General features: G+C 46.4%; 1 protein-coding gene across 5 annotated transcripts in view; it reads left to right on the forward strand.

Moving 5' to 3' along the window:
* Window positions 1–20,644, forward strand: part of LOC119450367 (dopamine receptor 1) — a 439,710-nt gene that overhangs the window by 271,803 nt on the left and 147,263 nt on the right. Inside the window, exon 3 of one of the 5 annotated variants that reach the window (XM_049665831.1) lies at window positions 1,854–1,952. The exons of the other annotated variants lie outside the window; for them this stretch is intronic. The gene's annotated coding sequence lies outside the window, so the exon portion shown is untranslated. The remainder of the gene's footprint in view (window positions 1–1,853; window positions 1,953–20,644) is intronic. 5 annotated transcript variants of the gene reach the window in all.

The raw sequence follows: 20,644 nt of genomic DNA on the forward strand, positions 1-20,644 counted from the left end.
TGCGTTGTCCAGTCTTCGAAAGGCTGATACATGGTGAGACCGTATTCTTCGATTGCGCTCTCCGGCGATCGCTCTCTTGTGGATCACATTCTCGCCCCGTCAACGGACGGCATGCAGATGGCACTCCGGTCAGTTTCTCGTTAGCGCATTGTTTCTATCGGGCACCGCTGAATTGTGCTAGAGCTTGATGGTAGCTCTTGTAAAGCCAACGCTAGCTGCTGAGCACGAAGTCGTGGGTGCGGTTCCCGGCCCAGATGGCCGTATTCTGATGGAGGGAGAATGCAATAATGCTCGTGCACGTCACTTTAGGTGCACTTGAAATATGAATGATCCGTACCAACTAGCTCGCACCCAAACCCTTCTGAGTCAGCACTTGAAAGAACCCCGCGTATGCAAAATTGATCCAGAACCTTTCATTGCGACGTCCCTCATAACCCATTGTACACTTTCGGGACGTTAAACACCACAAGGTATTTTTTATGTATACGATCCATCATAGAGTGTTTTGTAAGAAACATTGAATAGGATATCCGCCATTTAAATTCTCAAGTTCACAATGATATGCTCGCCTATTGCACAGAGGACCTCGAGGCGGTGCTATTGGCGATGTATCGGCAGATATATAGCGTCAGCGTCGGCTTAGGGGCAATCAGTCCTCTCAGCCTAAAGAATAAATTTAATTATGGGGGTTTACATGCCAAAACCAGGTCTGATTATGAGGCACGCCGTAGTGGGGGACTCCGGAAATTTTGACCACCTGGGGTTCTTTAACGTGCACCTAAATCTAAGTACACGGGTGTTTTCGCATTTCGCCCCCATCGAAATGCGGCCGCCGTGGCCGGGATTCGATCCCGCGACCTCGTGCTCAGCAGCCCAACACCATAGCCACTGAGCAACCACGGCGGGTCTCTCAGCCTAAAGAGAAGCTGCCGTACCACTCAATGCCTCAGTTAACGCTCTTTCCGCACTTACACGTTGTCCAGTAATGCGCCCTCAGCAGAAATCACGGAAATTTTGACAAGGAAAACTGGCAGTTCACAATGCCATACGCTATACCCACGTCTTAAGATGTGTCTCTCGCACTTTGCTGTTATCGATGTTAACTGCCTTCACCGTGTTCCTCTAAACACTATACATAGAAACGACGTATGTTCGGTAAGTTGGTAAAGTAAATGACACAATGACAACATTGTCCATAGTGCGATATTATAAAAATGATAAACTACGGACTACAACATCCATAAGCCAGCAGTTCTTTAGCACAATTGAGGTTCTCCACTGTTTTCTATCGCGTGCAGTGGTCGTTGCAGTGCACGTGAGCTGCTATTTTGGGACGTTTAGAAGGCGATAAAAAAGCGAGCTTAGGGCGTGTAAGGACGTGAGTAGCATATTTACGCATTAATTGCGCAAGCAACTCTATTCCTCAAAGAGAGTGTGCTCTGCTGCTGCTTTTGCTGGTATCGTCAGCCGGCCCCAGTAACTCATGCCTCCACCAAGCCGTGTCGCAACACGACGTGTCAGCTTGGCCTTCGCAGCCGAGTCATTAATCCGGCACGGACATTTTCTTTACTGCAGTATTTGCTCGAGTTTGCGCGCTCATGCTTATACTTGCCTCTAATGTCGTCTGAACTCCTTAAGTGCCCATTCAGGTTTTGTTCTAAAGTAATCGCGTGAAGTTGGTGTCGGTGCTAAAGAGCTTTTCTTTGCTCCCGCCTCGTGCATTAATTGCTGTGTCCGTGAACACTATACCGTCTTGCGCGCTGCGCTTAATGCGCTTTTCCGAGTTCTGTTAAAGGTTCTGTTTTGTGTGGTGGAACCGTGTGCGTTTCGGTGTAGTAATCATTTCTTTTCAGCTTTCCTAACACTGCTTCAACTCATGCTGCCGACAGTACTCTGTTGTTTGGCTCATGCAAAGCGTATCCTTCTTAACAGCACCGAGTTTTCAACCAGCTGTAAGTGTTTAGTAGTTGTTCGAAAGCATTGATTTCAAAAAGATAACGAAAACATGCGATGTGCAGAGACCAAATTAATAGTTTTTTTATTATTATTATTAACTGTTGAAAGGAGATGTTGGTGCCCGTTCGACGGCGCCGCGTTTACTCCTCTTCGCTTAATTAATAGATTAGCTCAAAAAAAGTGTGAGACGAAGAATATATAAAAGACTATATGGACAACAGTTGACAACACTACTACTAAAGCTCACATACACGCTACAAAAATAAATGCGTCTGAGCAGTTAGCAAACGTTCTTTCTGACCTAGATAAATCAAATGCGAGCAGGCACTTGTTCCCTCAAGGTCTAATAGACGGCTGCTTCTCAAGAGCACTCACTATAAGAGATTGAACTAGGTGACTTTTCGCAGAAGCGATGGCTTGCTTGGTGCGAAAGATATTTAGAAACGTCCTACTTTTCAAAAAAATATTGACTTGCGACGACCTTGTGGACGCCTGGCTTGAAGGAACCTAAACCAAGGCTGTCCAATATAGGAAAATATTTTTCTTATTAAATGTATGGAAGGGGATCTTCCCAGCGCGTAGAGGCGCTACTTGTTCCTCTGTTCCAACCTGCACAAAAAAAATGTGGTTGATCCCTCTTATATAGGAATCGGTATAGAACACGAAAGTGAAACGTGTCTTCACAGAAGTAGTGTAATGTTTATTGCACATTGATATATAATGTCTATTGGTGTTTTGTGGCTAAAGCACCCTTAGGCGTTGATGCACCCACGCTGACGCCTGGTGGCACGTCTCCTCCATCACGACTACCAACGTCGATGACCATGAGCAACCGTCGTGCATATGGAAGCTGCACTACGCTGCACACGCTAGCACAACGCGATAGACGAAGCACGTAACTGACACACTAATACAACGCGCAAGACAAAGCACGTAACTGAATCGTCACCGAGTCAAATCAGCGCGTACAGCGCGTCGTAATTGCAGCCTCCGCGATCAACTTCAGAAACATTTTCAGAGCTAATTGCGGAGGCCACGCTCCGCTGTGCTGAATACGGTGAACGCCACCTAGGCGTTCACCGTTGGTAGTGCTTCTTGATGCCAGCGTCCCTTCGAATGCTGGCATCGAGGCGTCGTAGTGCTGAGACCACCGAAGCGTTCACTGTCGGTGCGCGTTAGTGTCATAATGCAGTACTTCTCTTTTCTGCTCGTAGGCGGCGGCACCGCCCCGAGCAAGAGCGCGGGTACACGGAGGAGTGTTAGATATATAAGGCGCGTCTGTGTAGCTCTCTGCAAATGCGTTTGTGGCGCAATGGGTTAAACGCTCGGAGATCTATCGTCGCGGACCGAGAGGTCGTGGGTTCGATTTCCAAATTTTGCATGTTTGTGGAACTTTTTCTTCTGGTTTCTTTCTTTGTATTATGTTCTATGACGTATTTCCGTGACGGAAATACGTCAGTGAAGTCTTGGTGGACCCCGGCATAAAACACTTTCGTGTTAAAATATAAACACCCTGAGCCGCAACCACGGCCTCGTGTTAGAGTGCCTGCCTCGGCTGCGGGAGCTCGTGCACGGTTCGACAGCCGCTGCCGCCGCCGGGCACCGACCGTCTTTTTTTTTTTTCTTTTTTTTCAAAATGAGTGTCATGCGTCTCCCGGCTTTCTTCAGGGGTGATATATTTTGGGAAGGAGCCTGTACCTTTAAAATTCAGTCAAAACCCTCGTGAGCACAAACTTGAGTCGCTAGAGGAGATCGAGTTTGACCAGAAGACTTGAAAGGATTCTCGCAGGTCCCATGCCAGGCAATTTGCCATAAGGTGAGTGTCGTTCCCAAGCGTTGAGCTCCCTTATTCGCCGAGCACCTGGCCGGGAACTCGCTTGTATCTACATCTCTGACCGGTACGTACTCGGTGGCAACACTCGTCTGCCTCTCACCGCAGCGGTGGATGCTCGATTATTAAGGCGAAAGCCTTATATGTCTCATGTTCAGTCGAGCTTCAACTTCCCTGAGCGAAAACCATGTCGTCGACGCGAAATCGTGTTTATAAAAAGCTTATTTCAACAAAAGACGATACGAACACCGAGTAACTTTGACGGCACAATTTCACTGGGATGATAACATATACAAAGTACGGAGCACTGTATACACGGCACGTTTTCGTAGAAATGTCCGAGTCCACACTCACAACATATAACCACATAGACACACGGAAACAAACTGTCACATTATATAAAATGATGTTGAATTTATGCACTGTACACAATGGTTATTTACAATGATGATGCGACACAGGTATTTTACATAAATGTGTAGTGATGCTCTGAGATGTGTATTTATGTAGACGATGACGACTCGTTGTAGTAAACTGCTTACTACACCGACCCGGCATCGCGTCTTTGCTACATGAAAATGCTCACGCAACATTTGTGATGGTGTGCGGGTCACCGTCGTCATCGTGTTAATTAGGATAAAGTTAATTCAGGCACTCGAACCCAGGACCTTCGGTGGGAGTCGAACTATTGAGCTTATGTGGGATTCGAACCCACCACCTTTGGCGTTAAGACGAAGTTAATCAAGGCACAGGTTATTAATATAGGTAATTAGGACACTCGAACCCACGACCGTCAGCGTTAATTCGGGCGATGTTAATTAAGGCACACTTAATTATGGGAGCGTCAGTTAAGGCACTCGAAGCCACGACCTTTGTTCGAAAAAAAAACAAATAAGAAGTAACAACGCATTCTAATGAGAATTTCAAGTAATTTAATGAATGTCTCTTGAACGCGCAGGCTTTCGCCTTCACCCTCTTTGGCATATGTTAAAGTGACCGTCATTTTTTTTTCACCGCTGCTGTGGTGGGACAAATGGTGCGCATGAGACCTTTCAAATCTTTACGGGGCTCCCTTTCGAGATGAGAACCCCCTACAAACAACCGAGCCCCCCTGGACGGGAGAAAACTCTACCCATTAGAAAAACCGGTGAATTCGCGGCGGCACTGCAGGGATTCGATCCCGAGTATCAACTGCACATGAGATTGACGCTCGACGCATTCGCCACCGCTCGCGGTCACCCGATAAGCACAAGCCATGGCGATACAAAAAGCACTCAAGAATGAGTTCACGTGACTGGTTCAAAAGTTGCGACACGTGAGCCGCAAGTTCACAATCCAACCGCTGTCTCGTGTTCCGTAAGTACAACCTAAGCTTATCTTACAAATGATAAGACTGCACGCAGAAATGCCACCGTCCTTACTGTCACTTTTGCGCCATATTTCTCGACCAAAACCAAGATTAGTCAGTAAAACGCAGCGACTGTTTTCGCGTTGAAAGGAGAGCCTTTATACGTACATTCGCCGACAGGCTCTTGCGAAAGCGCTGTGCATGGAAACCGTCGCATTCATTAGCCCAACGCGCCAGCGAATAACCATGCAGTGTAAGCTGACTGAGCTGGGCACCGGCCTGTCATTTACGCCTGCACTGGTTTTAATTAGACAGCGGTGTTTGCTTTGCTCCGGGCTTCCCGAATGCTGACGTTCCGCGCGCGCGCAAGCCGTGACGCAGGCAGCGTCGATCCGGCATAGTGACGCTCGAAACGAGGACACTGCAGCTAAACAACTTACGGTGAATAAAGGCCTCAGGAAGCGCCAGGTCAGACGCACATGCGGAAAAAAGAAAAACATATCGACTCGCTGATCGAGCCGTTTCCGCACTCTTGTGGCAGGGCGCTGGAGATTCTGCCCTTTTACTGAGCGCAGCACCGGCTTGGGAAAACATTGGGAAGGCCGTATTACCGTTGCATTGCGTCCGATAACCGCTGCCGCCTCGCGATCTCGAGATCGTCGTGACGCCCCATCGCGCTGTCATCTATTATTCGCTCATATAGATAACCGATTCGCGATAGAAGCGTCGGCCGCGATAAGTAACTCGCTCGCAGTCGTTGAGGAATGCAGCGTGCGAGGACACTACCTTTTAATAGAATCTCGCTGGCCTTAAGACATGGATTAAACGGCGCACGTTAATGCACTTCATCCGTTTGTTTTGGGATTCCGCGCATACCGGTCGTTGAGGAAGGAAACAGCTTGGAAGAAGCATTGCGCAGCACGATTCAAGCGAAACGAGTAGGCCAAGCACGTGATCGACACGTCAGAGCACGCAGTAGATTTTAATGAACCCCCTCAGCAGGGCAGCCGAACAAGTGGGCATCGGTTAAACATTACCGGGAACCAAATATTCTCGTCCAATAGGCAGTATCAGAGGTCACGTGGTGGGCCGACACCGCGAGAGAAAAAAAGCGAAGGGCATAGCTTCAAGGAGAGTTCGCTTGCGAAGAACCCCTTGCTTGACGCAATGCTCCTTCCTGGTTTGTTTCCTTCGTTCACGATATCTCACGACATCGCGTACTACTGTTGTGATTTTGCGTGACGCACTCCGTCAAACGTCATTATCGTCCAGGCGCCAGCACTTCCCGTCATCAATTTATCGTCCTTCTTGCTGTTGATGCGCAGATAATTTATCATCGTATAGCTGTTTGCAAGTTTAGGTGGCCTGACAACAATGTGTCGGGGTTTCGATGGTATAGTGAACCGGGGGCACTTGATGTTTCCTTGTTTTTGTTTTTTTTCTACGTAAGGTAGCTTTCCTTTTTCTTGCTACCTAAACGAATACGTGTTAGGTGGATATGTTGATATGGGGTTTAGAGATGATGGGGGAGTAAGAGGAGGTGTTTGTGTATGCTGCATTTCACTTTTCTTAAAGAACGGAGAGGTGAGTTTCATTGGATTGTGTTATCATAACTTTCTCCACGACCATGCTCGCTAGGATACAGAACCCGTGTCTTTCTTTGTTGTTATATGTGTTCAAGGAGATGGTGGAGCTGTAGACAGCACCGGTTACTACTCGTCTCTTAACCCTGTAATTCCCAAATACAATTCCACCGCCACCACAACTGACGTCCCTCGGTACGCAAACGTGCCAAATACTTTTAGTTACTCGTTACTTTTTTTCTTCTTGTAGCTTCTTGGTGTGTAATATATTTGGTGCCCATTTTGTCGTTAGGCTAAGCTAACCACAGCAGCCGGCATCACCGATCATGGCATCTCCTACGCACGCACTTAATAGACAATTTTGCTCATTTGAAACATTTCTTTACGCTCGACTTCCAAAATCGAATGCAAGAAAAGAAAGAAGAATGCCGATATTTAATATACTTTTTACTTCGTATCCCTGTCAAATAACGTCAAGAATTTATTTGGACTGTGATTGAGTGATTTATCTATAGATGAACATGGAACTATTGGCCACTATTGTGTCACCGGCTTCTCCACAAATAGTAAATTGTCCAATGATCAAAGGATGATGATAACAAGGAGTGATATGAAAAATAAAATTAAAAAAACCTTCCGGCAGTAAAACACATTTCGCAAACGTGCTTAGAGAGTCAATATAGAAAAATTATGAATGCGAGTGAAGTGATATTTGCTTCGTCTTTGTCGACGTATACAATTTGGTCCGGTGGACTCCCAGTCTTTTATTTTCTTTGTTACTCCTTAGAAGGCGGTTTCTCAAGTTTTAGTTTTGTTCGAGCCTTTTAAGCTCGACTGCATTTTTTTCTGTGCCTTCATTCTAGGAGATCCCTGTAAGCTGCAAGGGTCGTGACCTGCCCATATGGAGCAAGCTTGCTGTGATTATAGGAAGCTATATAAACTTTAACAAGCCACGCCTTGTAATACACAACCAGGCTGCGTGCCCTCACAAAAAATCGCGAATTTCAAGGATCTGATTTGCATAAAAACATACAACTCACTTCGCACCGCCGTTTAAAACAAGGTGAGGAGCTTGGTCGTTGAACATCACGGATTTGGCAAACCACTTAGTCACTTATATTAGTATTTCTTAAATTTTGGTTCGCAGAACCTCACGGCTCCCGAGAGTATTTGACGGTGTCCGCTTTGAATAGCCTCACGAAGGCGAGTCATCTGTGAGTGACATTCTCCCAGAAAGCCAGCGAAATGCGTGGTCACAAATGTCATCAACTTATACTTGCGATTGCCTACGTTCTTAGATTCCGTAGAGATCAAACTAAAAATAAAGAACATAGCGCTTATTGGACGTAACTTGAGACCTGTGGCCTTTGGGCTTGAGAACCCTAGGTCAGCAATTCTTTCTGGAATTCGACGTCGCAAGGACTTTACTCCCAAAGTCATAACTCGGAACTGCGAAAGGTTGAAAACGCATTGGAATAAAATGGATGAGTCGGTGTGCATGGAGTGCCTCTAAGCTGCGGCAATAAGTCTTTCTCAGGCGCATCGCTCCGATTTGCTGCTCTTAAAGTACCTAGTGCTTAATTAAGCCTCCGCGATCGCTAAAATATAATAATTGCTTTCGGTTTTTGTAGCCCCTTGAAGACGCGCGTCTCCATTTCTCAACAAATGAGAGAAATACTTTTGAGGGACAGGAGGTGGCGGATCGAGAAAGATGAAAAGGCAGGGAGGTCAACCATCTGCGCGTCCGGTTTTCTACGCTATACACCAGGGAAAGCGGTTAAAGAGAGAGAGAAAAAAAAGAGAGAAGGGAGCGAAAAGGAGGCAGGTAGACACTATCAGTGTGCGCACGTGAGGCCGCCCCATCACAGGTGGTTACAATCGGTCTGTGAATGAGGTCGGTCGATTTCAGAAATTGTAGCCGTGCCCGCGTTGCTTTGTGGACCTGCGAAGCATGAATTCATGGTCGAAGAAGCTCTGTTTCCAAAAGTTCTCGCGTAGAATCCCGAGTAATCTCTGATCGGGTTCAACGGCTCTGTCACGGTTAAAAGTACCATCAGTACCAGTGTTCACCTATCGCGACCGGATTTCGTTCCTAAATTGTATACGATGCACACGCTACTTCTCCTTTTAGCGCTGACCCAATATCCTTTTTCCAGGGATCGAGTGGGCTGCTAGACGAATAAAGAAAGAAATATGCCGCCATAAAGCCGAGAGCCATTATGTCGATCGCGAGCGTCCAAGTTGTGCCGTCGTGCAGGACGTGAAAACGATCGCTGACGCAACTTTCGCAAATGATAACTGCCGCTTACACGGAGCACCCCGCGTGTTGCGGCTTGTCGTCGAGCAGCGAACGGCACTGTACCTCGCGTGCTATGCCGCCGGCCAGTGGCGTCCGCCCATCTGATTTACGCGAACGCGAGGCCTGCCACTGGCTTGCGCGACGCGTGCCCTTAATGGCACAATGGCAACGACTGCATCCTCTCGCACCGATTGGGTCGGCCAGCAGCACTTAAGGTAACAAGAAAAGAACCGCACCTTCACTGTCGCCGTCTTCTCTTTTTTTTATTTCTCACGGCTGCAGCTGTTGTTGAGGCTTCTGAGTTGCAACCGCCGTGTGTATCGTTAACACTGCGCGTATACCTGTCGCAGTGGCTCTGTATATAGCTATGGCGTTGCGCGGTTGAGCGTCACAAAGTCACGGGATCGACTCCCGGCCACGGCGGCCATCATTCTGATGGCAGCGGAATACAAACACTCTCGTGTACTGGGCTTGAGGTGCACGTTAAAAAACCGCAGGTGGTCAAAATTAATCTCGGGTCTTCCACTACGGTAACCCTTATAACCCAATTCGCAGCCTCGGGACGTTAAGCCCAATGATAGTTTTTTTTTTTCTTTCTTTAGGTTTACAAAGTTATGCTACATCATAGAAAAGAAATTCAGTAGAGACATTTAAGACTGCTTACGTGTCGGAATGAGAAAGCGTTATGATCCCTTTGGTGAAACCTTTAGTCAACCACGTGGCTTCGACGTGACATATGCAATGACGCACGCACTAGGCACACCTTTATTCAGACAGAGCGTGGAGCCTCCGTGGCGTCGGGGAAGTGTGCTTGCCTCGCGCCCCGGAGGCGTGGGTTCGATTCCCACCCAAACCGAAATGTAATAAAATTTCTTTTCATAGCCATTAAGTTACTTTGTTTACAGGAATCTCCCTGAAGAATTAGACGTCAATCTGAGCATTTTTGATGCGTTTTTACTCTTTGCGCCGTCGGCCATTTTTGGTATACATCGCTCGGTCACGCCGCCGACGACGACGCCGGATTTTCGGGTAATGGGGCATATAGTGCTTTCGCATTAAAAAGAAAACGCCATGTACACAAAATTAATGTGTGCAAATGCGTGGGCACTCTGGGTACCAGAAGTACGTAACTCTTGGTGCGTCGTTACTCTATATATAGCGGCCTCTCTGTCTCCACCGGGCATGCGCTGCCACCCAGTCGCTGTTGTTCGCTTTTCCGCGGGGCCTGCAGCAAAATTATACCCCGTTACGTGCCTGCGGTCATTGGTTTCATCTCGAGAAACTGCGAGCAGGCGAGAAAGTAAAACTCGCCGCTTACGCACGCGTGCCCTTATCTCGGTGCAAGAACGGTTCTCGCTTTCTCAATGTGTTCTTCATTCTTCGAAACGGCGGCAGTCTTGTTTCGGGAAAGAGCATCGGCGGTGCTAATTCAATAGACCGCAGAGCTCACGGACAAAAGGTATGCGCCGTATACGTTTGTAAAGGAAAGTCAAGGCACTGAGATACTATTCACCGTACGTGCACAAAAGAATGACGCCGCCGCCGCGGTTCATTGACCACATTTCTTTTTTATAAAAAGTCATCATATATATACTCATTGCATTGGCGCTGGTGAGAATGTTCGTGAATTCATATCCTCACCCTTTATTCGTGACTAAGCGCCACAGGAACACGCAATCACCGGAGTCGTTCTGCGAGTTTCTATAGAACTTTATACGGTCTCCGAAGGCAGGAACACGTTCAACGATGACTGGCGCAGTTTTGTTGCAACGTAAGTGTTTAAAGAACTTGTTTGTCTTTGCTGCTTCAGTTGTAGCCGGCTAGATCTTTCGTGTATAAATATTTGTCGCACAATTGTACGTGATGACTAAAGCGACGGGAATTCAGGAGCATCCGGTACTGGCTTTCAAAAAAAGAAAAAAATGAAAGCAGTGCATATTAAAGAATTTGCATTCAACGTCTCTTGCGTGCAAGTTTTTCGAAACAAAAAACACGAAAGACGTAAGGAAAAAAGGATAATTCACGGGAATAGATTTAGGAATGCAAGGAATTACGTAGCGCAGTTTCTTTCGAATTGAGACCGCTGTGAGCGAGTAAGGCCTGTTACAGCTAACATGTTTGGAGTGAAACGTGATCCGAGAAAGGGAACGCTCTCCGTTCATTGCAGCTGCGCCGCCTAGTTATTCCGAGTATTACGCCATTTTTGCGTAGGAAATGAGTGGGATCGTTTCATCTATCCACCCATCTTCTCTGCTCGCACCTAATGGCGGTCGCATGCTATATATATTGCGCCTCGTTCTCGGTAGCAAACCAGGTTGCTTCCAGTGAGCAAAGTTAGATTCTAGGCGCGCTGTTGTGCCTCAATACTGGCGTAGGCCTCCTTATTTATTCATTCTATTCGCATCTTTATATATATATATATATATATATATATATATATATATATATATATATATATATATATATATATAAACAGAAAAAACAGAACTACTTGCTGAGCTCTTTTAAAGACCATTTACGTTGCGTGGGTTTTGAAATGAGAACAGATGAACAAATCGGTAAAAAAAAGAAAACAAAACAAACAAGAAAGCAGAAAAAGTAGCAAGGCCCTTTTGAAAATAGTCCTTCAGCTTCGTGGAAGTCTTCCTTCCGCCTCGGGATAGAAAAAAAACATAAAAAGGAAATTTACCTTCTACACTTTTCTTGAAGATTATTATAATAAGAGAGATACTTCTTTTATTTAATTTTTTTTTCGACAGAGCATCATGGAGGCAGTGTTTCGGATAGTTTTAGTGCACCTCGGTTATAATGCATTTTATTTCGTAAAATATTCCAACAATCTCTCGCGTTCTTCATCGACACCTTTGTAAATATAAGTGCTGAAATATTATCAGTGAGGAACATGACTGTTGGCCATGCCTAAAGGCTTTCTTTCGAAACGCATAGGTGACTATACGATAATGATGTGCTCAATATAGCTAGCACCTCTCAGCATAAAAAGCGTTGACATGGTTCTCAAGCTGGAAGAGGGTGGAGTAAAGTGCCAGTCATCTCTTTTAAAATTTTATCCTTAATTCAGCAATTTTTTTTTCTTTTTGCTATTTTGAAGACCCTTATGAATTTCCTGCCTTCTCGAAATAAAGCCAGTTGGAAGTCTGCGCTTTATGTGTGCGTGTATGTTTCTGTTCACGTCTTGTCTTCTTCGCGCAGTTTAATTTTTTTCTCAATCTATGATCCGACTAGCCCAACAACTTGCCTTCTATCATTAACAAAAGGAGATTCCTACTGTGATGCTTTAGTATAGAAAATCGAGCGTCCCGTCGGTACGCTCGAGAACTGTGCGGAGTGAAATAGCCAATAGTGAGCCGTGCGGAGCAGGCTTTGGATTGAATGAGACATCGCTGAGGGGCCTAATGCGATTAGGAAGGCCGCAATATTGCTGAACGCTTTGGGATTTGGGGTGATTTTTTCCATAGTCTCATACGCAAACTAGCTGTTCGGTAATAAATCAACCTCTCAGAAAAGCCTTGGGCGAAGATGTCCAAACTTGTTCAGTGTCAGTAGTACCTTCTCATCCGCTTGTTTTGTTAATGGTGCCTTTTATATCTAACCACCAGTGCTCGAGAAACTTTGTGCAAATCGTGCGGAAATTTCTTCAGAATGCAACAGCCAAAACAAATCGTTGCGAATGCGAAGACCTCTTGCATGTTACTAAGCATGATAGAGAGCGCGTCGTGCCAGAGACTCTCGTCATTACTTATTGGTAGCCATGGCATTGCGGGCATGAACGGCCATATTTGAATCGTGGCCACGCTCGCATATTCATGTTAGCAGCTGTTGCTTACGTCTACTAAATGCCGGTTAGCAAAGCGCAAGTGTTGTGATGGAACGTTGTCATTTGGAGTCGTGACATCGGCGTCCGTGCATGACGTCTCCGCTTGCCTCAGCTATGTGACGACGTCAGGGAAGCGAGGCGAGCGAAAATTGTTTTTGCTTGTTCGTATTTCCAAACCAAGTGCAGAATGGAACGTCTTTAGACGTCGCTCGCTAGCTCGCGGACCCTGCGACGCTTTCCAATGAATCATTTGCCATCGACACGTTTGCACATGCATCCCCTCAGCATAATGGTCACACGCATTCTTTACATTTGTCTTCTCCACCAAGATTCAAATAGAGGATTTGCGAGGAATGGCTGCACTTAGGGTGATATCAAACTGGGCTTAATTGTTTGGCACGCCACACGAGATCAACGCGTTTATGACTACAACTAGAGGTCAGAGCTGGCTGGCAGGTTCTGTTGAAATTTGAAGCGAGGGCTGCTGTGTTATATTGCCCGCCATTAGAAGATGAAAGACGCGCTTCGAACCATTTAAAAAATCATCTAGACTGATGAACGTTCTTGCTGTACAAGATCTTGGGGCCATCTTTCCGCACAACACAACTGCAGAAGGCCACAAGAGCGCTGCTTGAATACATGAAGTCAGCCGGACTGAGCGACCGTCTTTGACACAGCGCTGATAATGAAATATGTCGGTGACTGGCAGCTAACATCATCTCCTGACATTATCCCTTTCTCCTAATCTTTTCCACCTATTTCTCTTTCTATCGTTGTATCGTAGCCAACTAGTCTCAGTCCTGATTAACTTCCACGCCTTTCATTTATCCTGTTTCTCTCTCTCTGACAAGTGAGTTTTAGAATGTAGAGGTGAGAAATTACGGGCAAAATGAGATAAGCAGCGTCTGGCTGACCTCTCAGAAGTCTTCTGAATTTTGCTGTTCAATTAGTCTTGAATAAATTTTATTATTCCAGTCTTCTGTTTGTGTAAAGCCAAAGGGTACCGCGTGGTTGTCAATATACCGCATTTGTCTCTCGATATTGCTTTCGCAAACCGTTCTGTCAACTGATTCAAGGAAATGTATGAAAAAAAAACACCCTATAATAAGTACCTATGCGTACGTGCGCACGCGTGTTTGTGTCCGCTGATGAGCCATATTTCAGGGACGTATTCAAGGGACGTAGCCCTATTATCCTTACGGCTGTCACCGCGTGATCATGACCCATAACTGCGCTTTGTATCCCATATGTCACTCCGCATGTATAAGGAGCCAAGCGGTTGCATCACAGTGTGAAACGTAGCTACCAGGGTCGCTTAAATGCACGGGGAAGGAGATTCCAGTATCTTCTTTTGCGGATATTTAAATTAGAAATAAAAGTGGGGCGAAGGTCGCGAAAGGGACGGATATATCTTTCCCTTCTTTCCTCCGCAAAGTGGCTACAGGGATGTGAGAATATATATATTGTAAGGGACCCGTTGCTCGTACTACTGGTGTTAGCGCAATATTGCGAAATCGCCGACGGGAAGGACGCGACCAAACGATGCGGTATGCGAAGGTGATGCACAGACGTCCATGGTTCGTGATCAGCGCTCTCGAAGGGATTAATATTTTAAAGTGCGTTTATCTATTCCACGGGCCACTTTTCCTGTATACTTCTAGCGCTTTCGTTACAGCATTCAAAACGTGTACGCTGGATATGCGTGGAATTCAACTCTCCACTCTTTCCTTCCTCTCCTTGAGTAGTATTATCTCTCTTAAGTCAAAATTCTAATGCCAGTCGGAAAAGAACAAAAAAAAAGTGAGGGTGAGATCGGCGGGAAGGTCTCGTAGTGGATGTCGGTGGAAAGCGAGAAATTTCACGTTGGTTTCGCTGTGGAGATATGTTTTGCCCGCGGCATGGGTACCACAGTAGCCGGGTGACTTTCCGGCCCGATGACGGTAATGGCAACGGCTTGACGCGGGCGCATCTGTCAGCTTTCAGCCCAGCCTTGCGGGCACTGATCGGATACGGTCTGGATGCATGCCACGCTCCTATAGATAGCAGCGGATTTTTCCGCGAGGGCTCGTAGCAAGGCGCGCGCGCCCTCGTGCAGAGCTAGCTAAACGCGATTTATTTCTCGCAGTGATCTCATCTCCATCTCCTGCCTCACTTCCCTCTCGCCTGTTTTGCCTTGACACGGTAAACAAGCAATCAATCAGTCGCCGGTGCAACTTTTCCACGCCGGAGCTCCATTAAAGCGGCAAATCTCTTAGTTGCTTCGGACAGCGTTCGTTGGCGAGCTCTCCTGCCGTGAAACGACTTTTAGTGATCCGCTGGCGGTTGGACGTCGCTTTCACGAACGTTTATTCACATACCTCATCTGAATTAATTGACCGACAGCGCCACATGCCATTCTTGCAGATGTGATAAAACTATATATATATATATATATATATATAGAGAGAGAGAGAGAGAGAGAGAGAGCACAATCTGTGACATTGTCAAACCTTAATTAGACTCTCAATGATGAGCTTTGTGTACTAGTGTCAGCCACTTAGACGACGACAGACCATTCTCAGAACCAAAGATCTTAGGATCGACATTTGAAACTAAACACCTTGCATATGTCACACTTATTCGGCCGATCTTAGAATATGCGAGTGTAGTCTGGTTTCCGCACACGAGAAATAACATCCACACACTAGAAATGATTCAAAGGAAAGCCGTCCGTTTCCTTTATAACCGCTACAAGCGTACCGACTCACCAACTGAGCTATCACAATGCGCTGGCCTTCACACTCTGGCAAGCCGAGCGAAACTACAGCGTTTAAAGTTTTTGTATATGCTACTCCACAACTCATTTAAACTAATCTACTCAGACTTTATAAACCTTAAATCCACTCGCCAGACTCGACAGATGCACCCACATAGAATAGAAGAGTTTTCATGCAATAATAACGCGTTTTTGTGTTCATACTTTCCACAAGCTGTGCGCGAATGGAATGAACTGAACCCGTGTGTCACCGCGCAAACAACGTTTCCCAAATTTGTTGAGCTTGCCGAGAAAGCAGTCCTCTCTTTTACTTATTGATATTATTTGCGTCTCTGTATGTGTTCCCACCTATCCTGTATTTTGTTAAGCCAGGATTGCAGCTGTACATATATGTGTCAAATTGTTCACCCACTCCTGTAATAACCCCCATGGGGTTGACAGTATGTTGAAATAAATAAATAAAAATAAATAAATATTGGCCGACGAACTCAAGTAGAACTCTAGCCATCAAAGTGCTAATGCAGTTATTGAACACAACTGGGCTATACGAACGCTTGTGGTTACATACGTTAAGGAATATTCATCCGTGGGTGAGCGCACAATGTCTCTTCTTCGTCGTTGTTATCTATATTTTTTTCCCATTACCTTTCCCAAGGTTCAGGCACGGCCGCTGGATAAAAAAAAAAGTTTTTTTATCCACCTTTTTTCTATCCAGCGGCCGTGGTTCAGGGTAACCAACAGGGCGCGACCATGTTTCACCTCCCTGCCTTGCCTACTTCATATCTCGCTTCTTCTTTGGACCGCGTATCCAAGTTCGGTTCCTTTTTTTTTAACTAGAATATTTCTTTGAAAGTTGCTTCATCCTTTACGCTAATGTTAAAAACAGGACAAGGGTGATGAAGAGGAACAAAGAATTGGCACAGTTAATTGCCCGTGTTTTCTATCATTCAGGTTTTGTCCAGCCTCTTATTAGTCGAATGGACTCATACGGGAGCCATCGCCCTATTGTCACCTCAGACTTTGAAGTTCCATCGAACCGAATCGTTGCTGTTCGATAAATGCTAGAAAAATTTTCATCGAAAACGACCCGTGGGTCTTGCTTCTGAACAACCCATAGCAGGTTCGGGCCACGGCGAATTAATTACGGTGAGCACGGAAAACAGAAATGCTCGAGGAAGGAGTTCTGCGTGTGCACATTATAGAACCCCGGGTGGCCAAACGTAATCTACGGAGTCTCTCTCATCCCATGTCTTGCGTACGGATGTTAAACTCCATCACTCAAGCATTGCCGCCGACCAAATACGTCTGGTAGATCGCACCCTTTAAGTGTTCCTAATCCTGCGCCTTACCATATATTTCTTTTCTTTTTCACTTCGGTCTTTCCTTCAGTTTAACTTATTTCCACGCTCAGATGGACACTTTACGAGCCCCGTGAGGTTGCAGAAGAGTCATCAACTCTTCAGTTCCCGAGAGTCGTTAAATTAAGCCCACGTGGGCCCATCTTGTTTGCCTGGGCCTGACCGGCGTTATTACGGGCATAACGTCCTGTCTGACCCGACGTCGTCGACGACGGTTCTTAATTGATGGCCACTGCGGCTGCGCAGCGGTGGCCGCGCTTATAACAAAATGCAGCGCACTCTCTTTTAATCAGGCCGCTGCTGTACGCGGGCTGAGCCAGAAGGCGCTCGCCGCTGACGCAGGCACAAGTGCTGGCCTACGTGAGCACTCGCCAGAAAGGGAGAAAGGTGACATAGTGCGAAGAGGAGGAGATTGTGATGACGACACGGCAACGCAGACACAACGGGTGGAAAATGTGAAAGGGGCACGCATCGCCGCCGCAGCGTTGGCCTTTCTATGTAACCCTCTCTATACTTTCAATATCTCTGCGGGTTTCTAAAGAACGAGATGGCCGCAACCGAAAGGGGGCTCAAGACGCACTTCAATAGTAACGCTTTCTTCGCTGCCAGCGGAAGGCGGTCTTTCCCGAGGTCGAGGGAAGCCCCAGGCATTTGGCACCTCTGCGATAGTGGTATGCCCCAAGCAGAAGTGGATGTATCTCGACACCCCCAGAGAGAGTCGGGAGAGCTTTTGTGTCTGGTCGCTTGTATAGTTGCACCGTGGCATAGAGCGATATCTTTTTTTTTTCTTTTTTTTTCCCTACAGCAATGGCCTGCGCATTGTCCGGGCGATCACGCGCGCGTCGGTAGGATAGTCGAGACCGCGTCACTGTTGAACGTGACAGATAGACGAATGAGAGAGAGAGAGGGCGTTTATTGGAAACTAAAGTGCCTTGTAGGCTATATGCTGTCGTTTCAAGTGTTACTATACCTACCAACTTAAGCGTAATTCCGTTTCTTTAATCTCGTTGCCACTCTTTGGGAACGTCACCTAGTTCGCATAATTGTCGGTATGTTTATTTGTCCGCATCTAACCTCTTTCACGCCAACTTGAGTCTCTGGGTAGTCCTTGGTCTAATGGGAAGCATCGGGCTGCTGTTGTGAAAAAAATACCGGGTGTGAAACCAACCGTCGGACAAACATGGGTCTCTGAGTATATGATACTGGGTATGTTGCCGCTCCTCAATGAACCTTCGTCAGTCGAACTTGGAACACTGCGTATGGGCCACTGGGTATGCACTGCTGTTCAATGACCCTCTTTGACGCCAAGTTGGGACACGCGCCCCGCGTGGACTTTGCGGTGGGGCCGCTTGATGTCGCACCGTGTACCGAGAGCGGAACCCGGCTGCAGTCCACGCCTGATAGGTGACGCCTTTCGGTGGTGGCAGTATGGGGTGTAGCTACATTGCTTCAATACTTTAATAGCATTAGCGTCGACAGTCATGCTGAGATAGTTTCTAGAAAATTTTTTTTCTCCAAGAATCAATTTGCTCCTGCGCTTTTCATTGGGCGGAAGCATCGGTACTGTGAGAGGCTTGAAGACACCTAATCGAAAAAGTGATACCCGTGATCTCGTTGTTTGGCTCATTTCAACCTGCGTGGAACTTGCGCGGATTCCACGGCCAACGCTGGTCAGTGTAAATGTCCTTAGGCAAGAAACGTTTGCCGAATGCGGGCCCAGAATATTTTCTTAAGGATGACAATTGGCTCAATTGGTGCATCTCATTAGACAGACATGATTAAGCGCGAGAGAAACAAGGAAGAAACAGGCAGTATAGTGGTTTTATTTGCCGTCTGTTTCTTGCAGTCACTTGTATTTTCTTACGTCTAACTATATGCCTTCTGCTAAGGGCCAAGTTTTCGAGGCTTTTCTTTCGTAAGTGCTGTTGGCCGCTGACCGGGCACTGTCGCTAATATTATGCCGGACATCCCTATTGCCTGGAATGTGTTCTTATGAACAGTGCTAGCGTGAAAACTTTCTTGTAAAAAATAGTGATTGGTTGTACGCCCGCGCTCACTATTTCGAAGCACTAAAGCTCGACTTCACCGCACGCTAAAAAAAAGAGAGAAAGAAGTGAAAGAAACGAGAACAAGAGCCTAAATTTGTCTTCCAACAAAAGTTTGCGTCGCCGTTTAACAGTTGTTAAGAACGTTTGTATGCTCCCACGCCTACTACGATGTTACACACCCGCACAGTCATGGCCTTTACAGTATCTGTTTACGTGATGCAGAGTGACAGGCAGTCTATGGAGCCTGCATTTATCAGTGCCTAGCGGTTACTCGACGTATGCGTACAATATGATGGATCTAGCTGTGGTGCTAAAATTTTTACCCGTATAGGGTGCACGTAAAGGTTACATTGCTCACCGCGGGTATACAGGAGATTTCAAGAGAGACAGAGAGAGCAAGGAGAGGAAAGGGCCGGGGATTTCGAAGTGGGAACTATATACCTACCAGTTCGGGAGCAATAAGCTTTTATGTCAAAAAAGAAAATGTACAACATGCAACGGCAGACGTCGACGTCGACTCCTAACCTATCCGAGCCAACTAAGACACGTCCTGTACGGACGTGACTTCATGTATAAGTACTACCTCTTCATGGACAAGGAGTAGCCGCGCTGTATTCGCTATTCGATATCTCGTTTTCTTCATATCAAGTGATCGCACAAAATCCAACATATCATTTTTTGCACGCTCACTTTGATAACTCAAGTTCTGTTTTAACCGAGAGAAACTTGAGGGAAAGCCTATAGCAGCGTTTTGATGTACTGGTGCGAAGCTTTATTGAGGATAGTTGAGAAAACCCATTACTAATTATTAATTACTATGATGACTAACTTTATCTCACATTACGTTTTTTTTTTTTTTTGTATGGCTATATACTTTCCAAGGCCGAAAGTAAAGGAGAACAAGTTGTTCTAATTTTTCTTGATGTGGAATGGTCTTCGAACTTCGTGCAGCGGAAAAAAAAATAATAAAGAAGCGAGCTTCAGAGCCATCATCGCAAAATGTGCGCACTACGTCGGTTAGTTTGGGTTGGATTGGTTTTACTTACTGAGGTGTATCGTTAATGTTGGCAACAAAGAAAATTTCGCCATTCACTGCACATAGTTCGGCTTCGCCACACGTCACGAGTGACGTGCGGTAATCTACACACGCGATCCAGCGGCGGCGGAACGCCAAGAACGTGCGAGGGCGTATAGAAGGACCTTTAATCGCGCTTTCGACATCGGTAGCAGTGCTGTTCTGCGCCTTTCGTATTTTTAGCCATCTGCAACGCTTCGAAAACGCTGAACCATTAGGCCGCAGACGCGAGTGTATACGAGAATGTGAGGGGTGAGGCGCGGTGCGGCGCAATCTCTGTTTGACAGGCCCTCCGTGACGCGATGTATTAAACTACGCGCAAGCCGACAGCTGCAATGTGTGGCGCGTCGCAGTCGACACGGCCGCTGTGCCATTAAAAACCGCTTCATCACCGTCATGGATCTGGGCCGCCTGCTAGCTCAACGAACAAAAGCCAGAAACCTGGTCCATTTTTCTTCCCCGCTGTGTCCACGCTCCTGAATTCATCTGCGTTCTAAAGAGACATGAGAAGAAGTATGTTTCTCGTGAATTTCTTGATTCCCACGCCGCTAGCAAA

The sequence above is a fragment of the Dermacentor silvarum genome, chromosome 4 (genome assembly GCF_013339745.2).
Source record: "Dermacentor silvarum isolate Dsil-2018 chromosome 4, BIME_Dsil_1.4, whole genome shotgun sequence".
Lineage (NCBI taxonomy): Eukaryota > Metazoa > Arthropoda > Arachnida > Ixodida > Ixodidae > Dermacentor > Dermacentor silvarum.